Raw genomic sequence first — 17,924 nt, forward strand, 5'->3', positions numbered from 1 at the left:
AGGTCAACTCCCAGCCTGTACTGGTGAATCAAGTTATTCCTTCCCAAGTGCAGGACCCTACACTTACCCTTATCAAACCTCATTAGCTTTCTCTTTGCCCAACTCACTAGCCTGTCCAGATCTCGGTGAATGACAGCACAGCCTTCTGGCATGTCAGCCACTCCTCCCAGTTTAGTATTATCAACAAACTTGCTGAGGGGGCACTCTGTCCCTTCATCCAGGTTGTTAATGAATATATTGAATAAGACTGGACCCAGTACTGACCCCTAGGGAACACCACTATCCACAGGCTGAGCTAATGATCAGCACCACTGATCATAACTCAGCTCTGTCCTCCAACCAGTTGTCGATCCACCTCACTGTCTGCTCGTCTGTCCCACACTTCCTAAGCTTACCTATGAGGATGAGGTGGGAGACAGTGTCAGAAGCCTTGCTGAAGTTGAGGTAGACAACATCCACTGCTTTCCCCTCATCCACCCAGCCAGTCATGCCATCACAGAAGGCTATCAGGTTGGTCAGGTCAGATTTTTCCCCTTGTGAATCCATGCTGACTACTCCTGATAATCCTCTTTTCCTCCACCTGTTTAGAGGTAACAGCCAGAATGATCTGTTCAATCAACTTTCCAGGGATGGAGGTGAGGCTGACTGGCCTGTAGTTCCCCAGATCTCCTTCTTGCTGTTTTTGAAGACTTGAGTCACATTGGCCTTCCTCCAGTCCTCAGGCACCTTTTCTGTACTCCATGACCTGTCAAATATGATGGAGAGTGGCTTAGCAATAACATATGCCAGCTCCCTCAGCACTCGTGGGTGCATCCTATCAAGACCCATGGATTTGTGAGTGTCTAGTCTGGCAAAGAGACCCCTAACCCAATCTTCCTTGACCAAGGGGAAGTATTCCTTCCTCCGGACTTCCTCTCCTACCTCCAAGGTCTGATACAAGTATCTCTGCCTGAGTTGCTCTTTCTATCTACTGAAAATCAGTGTAAGGCCGTGGAGGCTATGTTCTGATGTTGTCTTGCAGAGATAATTTTCAGTAGAGATGCTCAAGCTCACATGATCAGTATTAATGGAAAGTTAGGAGTGAATCAGCTTTCGAACCAGGTATCTTGGCAAGTCCTTCAAATCCTACTGTTTCAGGGTTGCAAGTGTGTGCCTAAAATACACCAAAGGGAAAAGTTGTGGAAGATTTACAGCATGAATGTGGTTAATTTTGGTAATACTGCTTCATGGATAAGAAACTTGTGTTGGTTGTTAGGCTATTAGCCTCTGTAAACCATTTTGAGTTTGTCCTTTTCTATTTTCTCCATTACATGAAGTACAAAAAGTGAAGAATTTTAATACATCCTGAACATCAGTGAACTGATCTTAAAATTCCCTTGAGGAAAGAAGCTATATTAATCCTGATGATGTTGATTATTCCAGAATTTGATGGGTGAACCTAGAACTCCCCAATGCAAATTCTGTAGGTAAAGAAGAAGAAAAAAAAAAAAAAAAAAAAAAAAGTATTAGATGAATCCTTATCATTACTATGTACTTAATTGTTCCATTTCAGCACACTCAAAATATATTTAATATATAGAATATCTCTACTGGTCATCAAATTTCCCATCTTGGGACCAGCTTAGTAAAATCTATGCAGAGAAATCTTTTTGCTTTCAATGGCCTTTGGTGCCCTCCTGGGCTGAAAAATCAGAACGTAATCTGTAAAATACACATGATTTCAAAGGACTGGTGTTTCACTTCTTAGATTATGTAGTATGCCATCTTTTGCCAGCTTGCAATTTGTGAAATATCACTAACATGAATCTTAAATCTTCAGACTTTTGCAGGACTTACCTGAATACAAGTCTTACCGGGCACGATGCAATCCAGTAAAAGTGTCTGAAGCATTAGGAATGTGTCCATAGCATTAGGAATGTGTCCAAAACCAATGTCTGCATGATTGGAACTGTGCCTACCATCAGTTTTCAAGTCTAGCACATGCTCCAGCCGTGACTGGACTCTAGACAGGTTTGAGACTGCGTTGACTTGAGTTCCCTTGGGTCAGTGCTGACCTGGAGCCACAGTAGCTGTGAGAAGTCTCTGATTTGACAATAAGCTACAAAAAGGTACGTAACTAACCACTGTAGGTGAGTTTAGTTTCAGCCACAAGCCAGTGACATTTTTCTTCAACAGGGCAACATATTTAAATTATACTAAACCAAACAACTTCTAAAATAATACTGAATGGCCCTCATGTGTATATATATATATTTTTTTTAATTTCTCATAAATGAATACACTGACCTTTGAACATACCACATACATAAGTAGGCACAGTGCTTTCAGAGCAAATGCCTCAGTGAACAACTACTACAGTAGTATTTGAGAAGTCAATTTAAAAAAAGTGATGCAGCATAATTCCTACATGTCTCTTTTTATTGAGGAGCATGGACCAAGACTTTCTGCTTGCTAGTTATTTATTGAAGGTTCTGAGTCTTGCTAGAAATGTGTGTTTCAGTGATTGCTTTGACAGTTGTTTTGTTTTTTTTTTCCTGAAAAAATAGCTAGGAGTTTTGTTATGGTGATATTTTTCTGCATTTTTGATCTGTGATCGTCATAGTATTAGATTTTAAATTAGTGACAAGGAAGGAAGCAGAGTATGAGATTAAAAGCCAGCTTTCTCTTATAAAAGATAGAAAGGAGGAGGCATAGACATTTTCATTTGAGACATTCTTAGAATAAAATGTACAGTACAGGAATATTAGCCTGTTGCTTTTGTGAAACTTTTGTAATTACAAGGGAAACATGATGCATTACTTGGATTTTTTTAAAAATACTTTTAATAATTACATATTTATACATAGTGATTTCTGTATCCCTTAGGCTTTAATTAGTTTCTCAGCTATTACTTGTGGTTTTTAGTAAGATACTGAACTTACTGAAGCTTATGCTGGAAATGATTTTGTAAGTAAATATTTGACCTTTTTTTTTTTTCTCTAGGAAAGTAAGAATAAGCGTAAATAGATAAACTAAGTATCTCACTTTCTTGACTTTGTTGATTATTTTGCAGAATGATAATTTGGTTTCCAGTGGGCCTAGTGGTATTTTGGAATGAATCCAAGAAGCTTATTCATGACAGTCCTCCTCAGCTGATAGTATACAATTGTTTTTCTCTGGTGGAAGTTTGCAGTTTCATAGGAGAAATCCATCAATGAGATAGTATTCCTCCTGTCATCTTTGGCTGAAACTTAGAAAACAGTCAGAAAACATTATGCAATGCTCTGTTCTTGCTAGGAAAAAAAAAATTAAAAAAAAAAAATAATTTCCGCTATTCTCTTCCACAGTCCCAACTGTATTATTCATCTCATATTTATCTCAAATCGCAAAGGTGTTATTTTAGATTCAGGATGTTAGAAAAAGAAAAAATAATAAAAATAAAAAGGAAAGGGAAAGGGAATGTGAAAGGGAAAAGAAAAAGAAACAGGAAAAAGGAAAAAGGAAAAAGGAAAAAGGAAAGAGGGAAAAGGGAAAAGGGAAAGGGAACGAGGAAGATAACTCACCAAACAAGCTGCACATTCATAAAAAAGCTTGTAATACAGATTAAAAGAAATATTTTATACCCAAATCCTACAAAAGAATCAAAATGGTTTAATTGTATGGAAATTGTGCTTTCTCACAAAAGTATATGTTAGGTATGAAAAAGAAAAGGCAAAAAGGGGAAATACAAGTTTCTAAAATAGAATTAGATCAGCTAAATCATATGCCATTTGTAAGATGCCTCCAGATTACTGAAAGGTTTAAATGACTCTATAATTCAAGTGGAAGGTGTATCTAACCTTATTTTCAGCTAAGTGTAAGTGGTTTTATGAAAGACCATGAGTGTAATCATGCCCATAAGATTAGAGTTAAATGTTTTTTCTCCAACACCATTTACCGAACAAATTGATTTTTTAAAGGTTTCTTCATCAGCATGTATCATTGAACAGAAGCTGTCTAAAAGAAGAAATGAATGTGTCCAGTTGGACTAGCATGGCAATACACATAATTTTTAAAGATGAGACATTGTAACTGGATCTTGTACTGAGTTTGTGATACTGCATATCAAGGTACTCCCAAATTTAAGCTAAAGCACCTGTTGAAGTTAGAGATCATGGTGTTGTAAGACACTCTCAGGAAAAGACATGACAGACATTTCTGCTCCTTCTCCCATCTCCAGCACTCTTTTCTGTTTCAGTGACACAATTTGCTTTCCCTTAACTGTCAGTAAATATATTAATAGCATCATAAAATAGATCACTAAAATGATATACAAAACCTAATTTTTACAAAAATATGTTTACCGTTAACCAGAATTATTTCAGTGATTTGGTTAACAGTGGCCCATAAACATACATACATTAAGACCACTAAAAGGGTTAGCTTGATAGAGGAGCACTGAAACTGTCTTCTCTAGGCAAGAACTTCTCTGTTTTCATTGTCGTCTCACTCTTTTTTTCCCCTTCTCTCTTTGTCCAGCATTTTTACCCTTTCTTAAATATCTTTTCCAAGAGAAACTACCAGCTTGTCTGATGGGTTCAGTTATATCCTGCGGTGGATCCATTGTGGAGCTAGCCGAAGCTGGCTGTGTCTGGCATGGGGCAGCCCTCAGCCTCTTCTCACAGAAGCCACACCTGCAGTACTTCCCCTACCAAGACCTGGCCATGTCCACCCACTACAGGCACTGAATAAGTAAATGTTCTGCACCAACAGGTTTCATTTTTAGCTGACTGCTGAGAAGTAATAGACAAAGGCATAGGTATTTGAATTCTTAATATCTAAGATTTATAGGAAGATATCTAATATTACACTTGTTTCACCTTCGAAGTAAGATTGATCCAACTAGAGCAATTAAAATTTTAGGCATCTAGTTTCAACTACTCAAGCTCCCCAGATGATCCACCCAACCCTAAAAGAGCCATTTGACAGTACCTGCTGACTTGAGCAATCCAAGGATTCTACCAAAGATTAGCTACTTTAGTGTGTGGCTAGTGTTAGAACAAATAAATTCCTCCCTCCTGCCCTTATGTTTAAATATCTTTTGTAAATTAAATTCTGTCCTTACAAAGCTCTTTTTTCCCTATTCTCTCAGAATAAGAAAATGTATGTGAGAGATCAGAACTATTACTTTGTGCTTTTTGATCACTGTTGGCAATTAATTAATAACTGCAGAAATTTATGTGGAGGACCATTTGATAGTTGAGCAATAAATGCATTACTGACCATACTGCCCCCCATCCTTATTGCAAATGTAATATGGGAACACATCATCTGCATGTGCTCTTCAGTCCATATTTATTGATATGCTTCATTAAGGAGGTATCTTTTAAAAATGTAATAATTAAGGCTTTTATCTGTGCTTCATAGCTGTCACTGAAGCCACCAAACTGAAATTGCATGATTGTTTTTCCAAATATAAATCTCTGGTAAATTTTACTGTATTTGGATTTTTTTTTCCTAGTAGCTGTAAGGTGGCAAATAACTAAAGCTCTTGCCTAATTTTATTTCAAAGCAGTGTACTCTTTCTCTGTTTCATTACTAATTCTTCTGGGTATAAATTCCTTATCTTTTATTCATCACAAATAACTCTCACATTTACAACTTTGTAATTGGTCTCAAAGTAATACATGCAGGTAGATTTGAAGATTAGTACTGAAACACAAAAAAGCAGTGTATTTAAAAACTACTGAATATCCGGCATCTGCCTTCTCATCAAAGTTTGGTCTTGTCCTGTTTTGGGCTAAAACAAAACTAATTCTGTCTTAGTGCTTTAACTTTTCAGTTCAGTCTCTTCTAAGTAACTGCACTTTCTGAAACAGCAGCATGTTTTTCCAGACAGTGACTGCTTCTAGCAGTGATAAGGCCTGATGTTTATAGTTCATACCAAGGAATGGTATGCAGAGAGGCCCTTGCTTATACTTGTTCTTATACTGACCAAGGTCACTGCTAAATCATGTTGGGGTGCCATAAGTGAAAAGGGTCACAAGCACGTAAAAGGTCACACCTGCAGGGAGGAGCAAACCAGACAGGTGACACAAGCCTGACCAACAGACTATTCCATCCCATAGATGTCATATTCAGTATAAAGCTGAGAGATCACGAGGGTCAATCTCTTCTTCTTCGATGGCTGACATCTGAGGAGGACTCTGTTCTCTCTTCGATCCCGATCCGTGCATCCCTGAATCCAGTGCCTGAGTCCAGCTCCTGCACTGCATTACTGTCTGCTGCTGTGTCCAGCCTGGGACTGCCCCAGTGTCAGCCCTGCAGCCTCAGTGTTGACCTGTCGTCATCAGGGTGGGGGGAGTTGCGTTTGGTATTAGTTTTGTATCTATTTGTATATATTTGTACATGTTGTATATATTTCATTATTTCCTTATTATTATCTTTTCTTTTATTGTTATTGTTTCATTAAAGCTGGTTTAGTTTTCTTTTCTAAACTATAAAGTCTCTTTCCCTTGTTCTCTCTCCTTTTCCCTTTTGGGAAGGGAGAGGGTTTAACAGAGAGTGTCTGTCATTCGTTAGTGGCCGGCACAGCCTCAACCCATGACAGGTCTACTTCTTTACAAATTATTATGTATTTTATTCATGAGATATAAAATCGTACAGAGATTTAAGCTCGACATTCAAGTCAGCCAAGGGAGACGTGTCTTGTTAAGCAACCTTCCTGGAAAAACAATTAATTTTAAAGAAAATAATTAATTTGACACATAAAGCCTAAAGTCTGAATCAAAACTTATCCACATTCTGTTTTCCTGTAAAGGAAAACCCGTAAAAGAAATCTCTTTGATTTGTTGGTTTTGACAATAATATGAAACCACAAATGGTGCTGAAATTTCTTAAGTGTACCATGGGAGTCATATTTAGTTTATTTACATTCCTTTTTCAGTACATAATTAGTTCCTGTCAGAATCATAGATCAGGATTCTGGTTTAATTTCTATATATTTTCACTTATATGTACAGTCTACAGAGTCAAAATCAAACCTTTCATGCACCAATTGAGATGTTTAGCTTTACTGAGACTCCCCAGAGGGGAAAAAAAAAAAAAAAGAAAAAAGTTACAGTTCATTGCAGATGATGCACAAGTAGAATACTCTTCATTTCTTGTCATTTCAGCTATCTTAGAGTTAGGCATATTGCCTAAACTAGCTATGTAAGGTCCTTCCATAGTTAGATGGGAGAGACAAGTACCTCCAGAGGCTTATCTAATTAATTTTATTTAATCACCTGAAATACCTGGTACATAAACCTTTTTGTGATGAGTCTCTTTCCAGATGTACTTAGATTTACACATTATTCTCAAGTATCTAACAATGTCTGCCAAAGTGATACTGTCAAGAAGCAGGTCAATTTGGGTTTATTATTATCATTTTATTTAAAGAAGTTTTAACTATAGCAATAATTTTTTTTTTTTCTGAAAGAACGTTGGTTTTAATTAAAAATTAAGTAAGTTATTTTTTGCCTCTGCTCTGGAAAAAAAACAAAGAAAAGGAAAAAGAAAAAAGAAGAAAAAAAAAAGAAGAGAAAAGAAAAGAAAAAAGAAAAGAAAAGAAAAGAAAAGAAAAGAAAAGAAAAGAAAAGAAAAGAAAAGAAAAGAAAAGAAAAGAAAAGAAAAGAAAAGAAAAGAAAAGAAAAGAAAAGAAAAGAAAAGAAAAGAAAAGAAAAGAAAAGAAAAAAGAAAAGAAAAGAAAAGAAAAAAGAAAAGAAAAGAAAAGAGAAAAAAGGAAACAGTAGAGGTCACATCTTTTTACTCACAAATAGTCAGGTGATCTTCAATAAAAGATTTGAGAGGGGAGGGGGGGAGAAAACACCTGAGCTTCTTCATTCCATCATCCAAAGAATTATGTATAGTTTGCCATATCTGGGAAATATCTATCAAAATTCTTTTCAAAGATCACAAGGAACAGAAACTCCCTAAACAATTTATTGCAGTATTTACCAGTCTTCACATTTAGGTTTTTTCCCCAGTGCCCATCATAAATTTTGATTTGAAGCCCATTTTAATGAACCACTTTATGCAAGCTGTTTAAAATAAGTACTGTATTCTGAATTTAATACATATTCTAGTTTTTCATTTTATTGCTTCTGGGGATGTCACTATTTCCCCCTGATGCCACTGAAGTTTATACGTAGTCAAATGGATAACATAAAAGTTTTTCAGTGGGTTGACTAAACAAAACACATTCCTCTCATTCTCTTTCTTAATGTAACTTGGCATTCTTCCATGTTTGGTATTGTTAATTCATTGACATTAATAAAAATATTTAGACTGAATATCTACCATGGATAATCAAATCAAAGTCCTTCCTTTCTTCATAGCTCAAAGAAACATCTCTAGTTTGTTTAGCTTTTTGACCTTGACAGAAGTATACTAAACATTTTAATAGGGTTATTTTTGTTAGCTTTTGGCACTGTTGAATTAGTATAGCAGAAAAAAGAAAAAACACTGTCCTGGGTTGGGCTAAACCAGAACTAATTCTGTTTTACTGATTTACTTTTCAGTTCAGTCTCTTCTAAGTAACTGCACTTTCTGAAATCAACAGCATGTTTTTCCAGACAGTGACTATTTCTAGCAGTATTAAGGCCTGATGTTTATAGTTAGTACCAAGGAACGGTATGCAGAGAGGCTCTTTCTTATACTTGCTCCTATAGCAACCAAGGTCACTGCTAAATCTTGTACTCTGTGTTGGGATGCCATAAGTGAAAAGGGTTGCCAACACGTAAAAGGTCACACTTGCAGGGAGGAATGAACCGGACAGGTAACCCAAAGCTGAGCAACAGAGTATTCCATCACATAGATGTCATATTCAGCATGAAACTGAGGGATCACGAAGGTCAATCTCTCTTCTTCAATGGCCGACGTCTGAGGAGGACTCTGCCTGTTCTTCTGTCTTCGATCCCGATCCGTGCATCCCTGAATCCAGTGCCTGAGTCCAGCTCCTGCATCCCGTTACTGTCTGCTGCTGAGTACAACCTGGGACTGCCCCAGTGTCAGCCCTGCAGCCTCAGTGTTGACCTGTTGTCATCAGGGTGGGGGGAGTTGCGTTTCGCTATTGGTTTTGTATTAATTTTGTATATATTTGTATATATTTCATTATCTTCTTTTTTTTTTTTGTTATTATCTTTTCTTTTAGTGTTGTTTCATTAAAGCATAGAAAGCATCTGTCATTCATTAGTGGACAGCCCTGCCTCAACCCTTGACAAACACACATGAAGAGATGAGAAAGAAGTGAATATAAACAACAAAACAACAAAATTATTCTGTTGTCAATGCAAGGCAATGAAAATATGAAGTGGCAGGCTTAAGCCAATTGACAGCTGTTGTATGTGATTTCTTGCATGCAGCAGTAATTTTTAAAATCCATCAAAGATTTTCCCACACACACCCCCCGTTTGATTTAAATACTGCTTACCTACAGGCAGGGTAAGGACTACTTTTTCTGTTCAGGCTTTTTTTTTTTTTTTTTTTTTTAAACTTGTTTTGTACCATACAAAACCAAGACCTTTCTAATAATTTTGCAGAAGAGTTAGCCTAGTTATTCAGACACAGAGTCAAGGTCTTGTGCTGAAATTGTTCAGACCAATGCTCTAAGTAAGACACTACTGGTGACTTCACATGTCTTACTTTCTCTAATAAGAACTTTCCTTCAGTAGCAAAATACGACATTTTCACTGAAAGTATCACTGAACTATAATGAACAAAATTAATATTAATAATAAAATTATTCTTTAAACATTTTTGCTCAAATGGACTTAGGATTTTGTTTGGATTTTGGTTGGTAGGGGTATTTTTGTTTCTAAAATAGTTTGTGCCAATTTGTAGTTTCTGAATATTCAGAAATTAAAAAATGATATTTATCTTCATATCAGTTTTTAGAAGCTAGTAGAGAAAACCACATAGGCTTCAATACAGTGAGGTACTTCATTTGGAATCAGTACTTATGGGACAAAGTCCCACTGTTGTAATATGTGTTTAAAGTTAAAAGTAACCTATACCGGCTCATCTGGCACTTGTTAAGAGTGACAAAACAGATCAGGCAACCTCTAAGGCATTATAAGATGCCTATGTATTATCACATTATTAGAGATGAATCTGGCACAATCGTGAACTTTTTTATCACAGTAAGAGCAGTTAATTCTAGGTCCTTCTAGATCCATTCTGAAACTGGAAAAGGTCTTTCAAGTCATTTATGTAATCTTTCATTTTGCAAAATTACATAGTATGTTATGTCGTTAATTACATAGTAAGTCTAAAAAAGGTTTGTTTGTCTTCTTTCCCTCCCCCCGACATACATGAAAACAAATTCTGAAGAAAATTTGTCACCACTAAGGAAGCATGTCAGAGTTTCACTTATTTCAGCTGAAGCAAAATCTTTTCTAAAGAAATACAAGCATTTTCCTAAAAGTTAGAATTCTATCTTTTATTCCTTCCATTCTCCTTAGTGGTCTTTTTCCCCAATGTGGTGGTTTAACATGGGCCAGCTGCCAGACCCCCACATCCAGGTGCTGTCTCACTCCTCCTCCTCAACAGGACGGAAGAAGTAGATTAAAAAGCTCATAGGGTGAGATAAATGCAGGGACATCACTTGCCAATTACCATCACAGGCAAGACAGACTCGACTTTGGAAAAAATAATTTAATTTATTGTCAATTAAAATAGAGTTGAGAGGGGAGAAACAAAGGCAAAAAACTAAAACACCTTACTGCCACCCCCACCACTTTTTCCCAGGCTCAGCTTCACTTCATTCCGGAGTCCTCTATCTCCTCCCCCTGCTTCCCAAGTAGAACAGGGAGGATGCAGGATGGCGGGTTATGGTCACTTTGACATAGTTCCTCTCTGCCACTCCTTCCTTCTCACACTTTTCCCCTGCTCCAGTGTGGGCCCTTCCCACAGACTGCAGTCTTTCGGGATAAGCCTGCTCCAGCATGGGTCCTCTGCATGGACTGCACTCCTGTCAGAAGAAGTCTGCTCCAGAGTGAGCCCTTCAACAGGCTGTAGTGTGGAAATTTTCTACAGTGTGGTCATCTCCATGCGCTGCAGGGAAATGCCTGCTCCACTTTGATCCATTCCATGGGATGCAGGGCAATATCTACTCCAGTGCCCAGAGCACCTTCTCATCCTCCTTCTCTCACCTTGTTGTTCACAGTGCTATTTCTCATACTTTTTTTCCCCCTCACTCCTCACACTGCCAGGCAGTATTTTTACTTTTCTTAAATACATTATTACAGAATTGCCACCACCTTGGCTGAGGGGCTTATCCATGCCCTGCAGTGGGTCTGTTGGAGCCTGCTGGAACCAGCTGTGTCCAGCACGAGGCAGCCCTGTCTTCCTCTCACAGAGGCCATCCCTGCAGCTCTCCCCAGCTACTAAAACCTTGCCATGTAAACCCAATGCTTTTCCATGAACCACAAAAAAGTATGCCCAAAGAACAAATGAAAAATAGTGGAATCATAAAATCATAGAATAGTTTAGGTTGGAAGGGATGATTAAAGGTCATCTAGTCCAACCTCTCTGCAATGAGCAGGGACATCTTTATCTAGATCAAGTTGCTCAAAGACCCATCCAACCTGACCTTGACTATTTCCAGGGATGGGACATCTACATCTGGGCAACCTGTTCCAGTGTTTCAACACTCTCATTGTAAAAAATTTCTTTCTTACATTGAGTTTAAATCTACTCTCTTTTAGTTTAAAACCATTACCCCTTCTCCTATTGCTATAGGCCCTACTGAAAAGCCTGTGCCCATCTTTCTTGTAGGCCCTTCTTAAAGAACTGAAAGTCTGCAAGAAGGTGTCACCAGAGCCTGAACAACCCCAACCCTCTCAGCCTTTCCTTGGAAGAGGATCATTACAGTATAGGCTGGCACACTGTGTATAGATAAGGACTCTAGCAGTTGAAGCTGCCAAAGTAAAAGGTCTCTAGATATCTTGAATCCATGCTCTGATTGTTAACATAAGCTAAAGCCTGTACCAATGGATCTTTCTGTTTTCTTCTCACTTTCAAACAGATCAATAGATAGACAGGTAGATGACAGATAGACGGAGAAGCTGTCTATTGTATGTGCAAATGCCATCTCCATTTTGTTGTCATCTATGTCTTAAGCACTATCAAACGGAGTCCTAATTTCTTAGCCCTGACTGGTTTGAAGAAAAAGTCTGAAAGCAAACCCTACACGTTAGAAAAGGAAAGACTTGAGGAATATTAGAAAATAATTTTATACTTCTTTACAGAATGAGATACGACATTTTCAATGGCATGTAGTATAGTGATACAAATGCTTGAAAAGTATAAACATTCTTATAATGATCAGTGAGAAAAAGAGAAATGCATTCCATTAACAAGGTACTGCCATTCCAGAACACAGCTGATCATCAGTCTCAGATAGAAGACATTCTGTCAAAACCTTGCTATTCTACTGTAAAGTTTTCAAAGCTCTAGATGCTTTTATTCATGATGCTATTTAAAACCTCTTCATTCTTTAGTCAAGGGATGATCTGTTGGTTGATAGCAGTGAAAAAGGACATATAAACGCAAGCTAAAATAGTGATACTTTATATTTTCTTTTAACTTGGATCAATTTCACATTCATAACTGCAATGGCCTTTGGAAGAACTGCAACTATTGATACATCTGACTTATCGTTTTATAACGGAGAATGTTATCACACTTACTATGACAACATTCTCCTTTGTATCCTCATAAAAGGGATAGCTGACAAAGTATCAGGAAAACTAGGCAATAATAAAATTATAACAGAAAGAAAATTACACCTGGCAAGACATGAAAGGAAATACAGAATTACAAAATTCAGGATGAGGAGAAAAGCTGGAGTTCATATAGGTGTGGAGAAATGCTGGGCTTTAAGGTCATTATGCCCTGGACAGAGCAAGGACGAGAGCTGAGCAACTTGTTCATCCGCCAAAAAACAGCAAAAGGATGAGTGTTGGTGTCTGCTTCTCCCTTCTAGAAAACCATGAACTGCCCCAGCATGGGTCCCTCCCGGGGCTGCTGCTCTCCCGGTAATTGGCTGCTCCAGCATGGGCTGCCTCGGAGTCACAAGGCAGAAGATTAAGGTGTGAGAAGTCTCTTTCCTCACTTTCACAACTATAGAGGTCATTAAAATATTGGGATAGGTTAAGGACTTAGAACCCATATTTGACTGAGGTTTTCATGTTTCACAGAGTGTTTCAGTGTTATTTAAAAACAAAACAAAAACAAAAAACAATGATTGTCTAAGCATATGTGATTCTGGTCTATATGTATGAATAAAAGTTTACTTAAAAAGTAAAGGCTTCTATATCCTATTGAATGAATAAAAAAATTATAATTAGGGTTAAAAAATTCAGTATTGGCTGTTTATAAATTCATGAACTTATTGTTAGATTCAGTTTCCTGAATTTCAGCTGTCCAACAGGTAATATTTTAAGATTTAAAGAATTCCCTAAGGTTTCTTAATAGTAAGTGGGGGAAAAAAAAAAAAAAGAATCCATGTTAAGATGGCCTAAATCAGCTTCTGGAGTGACCTTTTTGTTCCCGCTATCTAAAGTTAACTGTTTCCTGTGTGCTTGGTTAATTGTTTCTGAGCAGAGTTGTAATACAGAATTAATGGAAAGCAAAGTAACTCTATAACTAGAGTTGTTCCACTTCTTAGACTTTTTAACTGATATCGTTAGAGATATCTTGGTTTGGGCTTGATCGTGGGATCCTGTTCTGCAGTAGATCTTGATAATCTGTATTAATAAAATACTATGCAGGAATAGCAATGTGTTTTCTGAGTTTTGTTTATGTTTTAAATCAAAATAGCTGTCCTGAGCTAATTTCTAAAAAGAAATTTGACTTTGTATTTAAGTATTTAATTCAATCTTTTTGCTCCACTGAGAAAAGGTAGGTTTATGTCCACTTAATTGTATGTAACTACTGTTACTCTACATATCCACTAATGTTACTTTTTTTTTTCACTTGAAAGTACACTGTTAAAGACAGTATTATTTTAGTTTCTGTTACTGTTCTGACAGATAGTTCTTTTAATCAGACATAAGAGCAATGTCTCTAAGAAAAAAGTTTTATTCCTAACATTCTCAATTTCCTTAGAAAATGAAAAGACAGCAAATGTTCTGATTGCATATAATTACCTCCATTCATTTGAAAAGATTGTTTGATACTGTCTGTTTACTACACATTTGTTGTAAACTTGATGATGGTTGGAGCTATTAAAGAATTTATAACTCTAAGTCTTATAACATAGGTAAATAAAAATCTACTGTAACTGTAGATTTTTATTCAAGTTGAGTAAAACATTCTGCTTAACTGCCAGCTACTGAATTGGTAGTACACTCAAGACTAGTCTAGACAGCCAAATTCTATATTAAAAGTTTGAGTTTCAGCCAATGTCCTCAAGCAAGTAATAGAAGACAGAATTGGGAGATGAGATTAAATAACTGGATTTTACACAGATGAAACTCTCTTCCTACTTGTTTACTCATATTTTCACCCTCCCTAAAATATTACCTACAGATCTTGGGCAACTAAATTACTAAATACCCTTTAATAAAAGGGACATTCCTTTATTTGCACTAGTATTTTTATTAAGCAAATTGTTTCCACATATGTAAGTTTATTTTTATATTAGTGGGATAAAGAAAAACATACTCAAAATCCTGGCTATAATGTCAGAATGAAAAGTTTGTTAACAAACATACGATGACCAGCTGGAGCAAAGGGACATAAGGGCTGCAAAGCTACCTCTGATAAAGCAAAAGGATTTCATAGCTTGACTTGTACCATAATATACTTCATGGAGCAATGTGAGGGGGGAAAAAAAAGGGGGTTTATATCTTATGTGAATGACCTCTTATGGAAAGTAAAATTTGTATGCCACAGATTTCAAACTGAAGGCATTTTTTTTCCTTTTCTTACACTCAAAATTTGGTTATGTGCAAATACAGATATTCTGTTATAAGCAAATACAGAGCTAAGAATTAATTGTTAATACAATTAATGACCATATAGTTGAGTTGTCCAAGCTGCTACCATCATTGAACAAGCAGGATCCCAATCAGGCCAAGGCAAGCCTGGGTATCTTCTAAGACACAGTAGTCTAAGTCCATGCAACACCTTTTACTAGTAATGTGAAGCATTACAGTTACTCAGTCATACCTTCCAATGCTATTTGATATTATGTCTAAGCAGATTTGATCCGTAATGATAAGAAGGGAAATGCTTACATCTAAACAGTGAGAGTATGGGGGTTTTGCTGGGAAAGTTTTTAATGCTGCTACTCATAATACTTTTATTTTTATGCCTAGTGATATAACCATCTGAAGGCCTCTCTTTCAGTCTATCAGCTGGAATCCAGACACATTTGCTGAAAAGACTTACAGTTGCCTACATAAAATAAGAGTGTCCCAGGCTCCATAAAAACTTCAGTCTTTTTGACTATTTTAGTAAAAACTCCATGATTTAAAAAGAAATATAAACTGAACATTTATCATGATTTTTAGTAAATTTGAATCATTGAGAGTGTACAGAACAGTGTGATGGAGCTTAAGTGACCTGCCCACATCCTCCAGAGCTGTCAGACAGGTGTCTTTCACAAATGCAAAATTTCACCAAAGGGGAAAAAGTAAACAAGCAAGTAAAAAGGCAAGAATTCCTTTCTGTTCTGCAAGATACTGCTGAACAACCAAGAAAATATATTAACTATTGTGAAACCAAATGCAATGGACATATTTTTATTGCAAGTGCTGAGGTTTTTTGTTGGTTTTTTTGTTTGTTTGTTTTAGCCAATCAGAGACATAAAACCCCTGAAGTGGAGAGTCCGTGGACTATATAGGTGGGGAGGATGACACCAGAACTTAGAGAGAGATTCCCTGAGGACTGCAGCAACTTTGGATACAGGCTTGTGAAATCTCTCTCTCCTTTTCCTTTTTTTTTTTTTGCGAGATATATATAGATAGATAGATATATATATATATATATGGAATTATTTTGAGTGAACTCTCTTGACAAGTTGTTTGCTTGGGAGAACTCTTTTGTTGAGTCATTTGTTCCTTACAATTCTACCTCATTGCAAGTAAATTTGTGCTTTGAATGAACTTCTGGAATAATTGTCATTATTCCAGATTACCACACACAGTATTTAAAAGATCATCTTCCCCTAGCCCACTGAGTGGGATGGGACAGTGTGAGTGAAATTTGGTGCCAGCTACTGGCATCAGACCAGGGGTGCAGGTATCCCTGGCCATGGGTTTCCACTACTGGAGCTAGTGGGGTCTCAGCATCAGCTACTGGAGTCACCGAGGCAGGAATATTTTGTGTTCTGAAAACCAGCTACTGGGGGACTTGGGTGGATGAGGTAAGGGGCTCAGTGCCAGCACCTGGAGTGGGACTGCAGGTAACCGCCCATGTGCCTGGTGCTGGCTGATGGGGGCGGTGTGTGTGTGTGTGTGTGAGTGTCTGTATCTTCCCCAAATGCGGTGTGCATGGGGTGTGTCTTTGTATTCACTAATAAACTTCAAGATGGACTTGCCAGTGAGTAGGGGACATGAGCCACCCAAGGGTGACAGGGATTGGGGGTTATAGTCAGTTCGTAACACTTTGGCTTTGCTGCCCCTACCTCCTCACACTCTTCCCCAGCTCCAGTATGGGATCCCTCCCACAGGATACAGCCCTTCACAAGCTGTTTCAATGTGGGTCCTTCTCACAAGCTGTAGTTCTTCAAGAACTGCTCTAGTGTCCTGTGGTACGGTCCTTCAGGAACAGACTGCTTTGGAATAGCTTATCCATGGTCACAGTTCCTCCCAGGAGCCTACTCTGGCATGGGCTCTCCACAGCTGCAGCTTCCTTCAGGGCACATCTCTTTGCTGTGGTGTGGAGACCTCCATGGGCTGCAGTATTGGTATCTCCTCCGCTGTGGTCCTCAGCGGGCTACAGGGGGACAATCTGCTTCATGATGGTCTTCTCCATGGACTACAGGGGAATCTCTGCTCCAGCTCTTGGGCTCTTGGAGCACCACCTCTCCCTTCTTCTCTCACCTTGGTGTCTGCAGGGCTTTCTCAAACATTTTTCTCACTACTTTCACACAACTGCTGCACAACATTTTTTACCCTTTCTTAAATATGTTGTCTCAGGGGTGCCACAATAGTGGCTGATGGGCTCAGCTGTGCCCTGTGGTGGGTCTTTCATAGAGCCAGCTGGAACCAGCTGTGTCCAACACAGGACAGACCCTGGTCTCTTCTCACAGAAACACCCCTGCAGTCCTTCCACTGCCAACACCTTGACACCTACACCCATTATAGTGCCTATCTATTTTGATCATGTGTTTACTACAGACCTCAGAAACTCATGAAATTCACCATTAGCCACAAGGCTTTTGGTTGAGCTAAAGCATCTATCTCAGACAAAAATTGAGTGTGGATTTAAACTTCAAGTAATGGAGAAACTAGTATTTGGGTTTTTTCTAGTTTCTAAGTACCATATCAAGCAGTCTTCTAGTTGGATAGAATGGTAAGATACACTCTCCAACAAAGTAAATGAACATAATAATTTACAGGTGTAAGTCTGCATGAATCCTTACTTGCTAACATCTACCTGTTATTCTTGTAAATAAAATGGGTGTGTGTGGTTGGTTGGGTTTTTTTGTTGGTGGTGGTTTTTTTCCCCCCGTTTATACGAACATTTAAACTGTATGAGTTTCAGTTTAATTTTTTTGAATACAAATACAAAACCAAAAGTTTCTAAGGTTACGAGGTTGAAGATTACAACTTTTGATAGTGGCCTTTTCAAATATTCAGGTGATATTTAAGGCATTTAAGTGATCAATAAAATTTTATAAAGCATTCTGGGATCACTCACTTCTCTAAATCCTTAAAAGTGTATGATCATCTACCCTGGATAAAGTCTTACTG

This window comes from Leptosomus discolor, chromosome 1 (genome assembly GCF_034619465.1).
Source record: "Leptosomus discolor isolate bLepDis1 chromosome 1, bLepDis1.hap2, whole genome shotgun sequence".
Taxonomy (NCBI): Eukaryota; Metazoa; Chordata; class Aves; order Leptosomiformes; family Leptosomidae; genus Leptosomus; species Leptosomus discolor.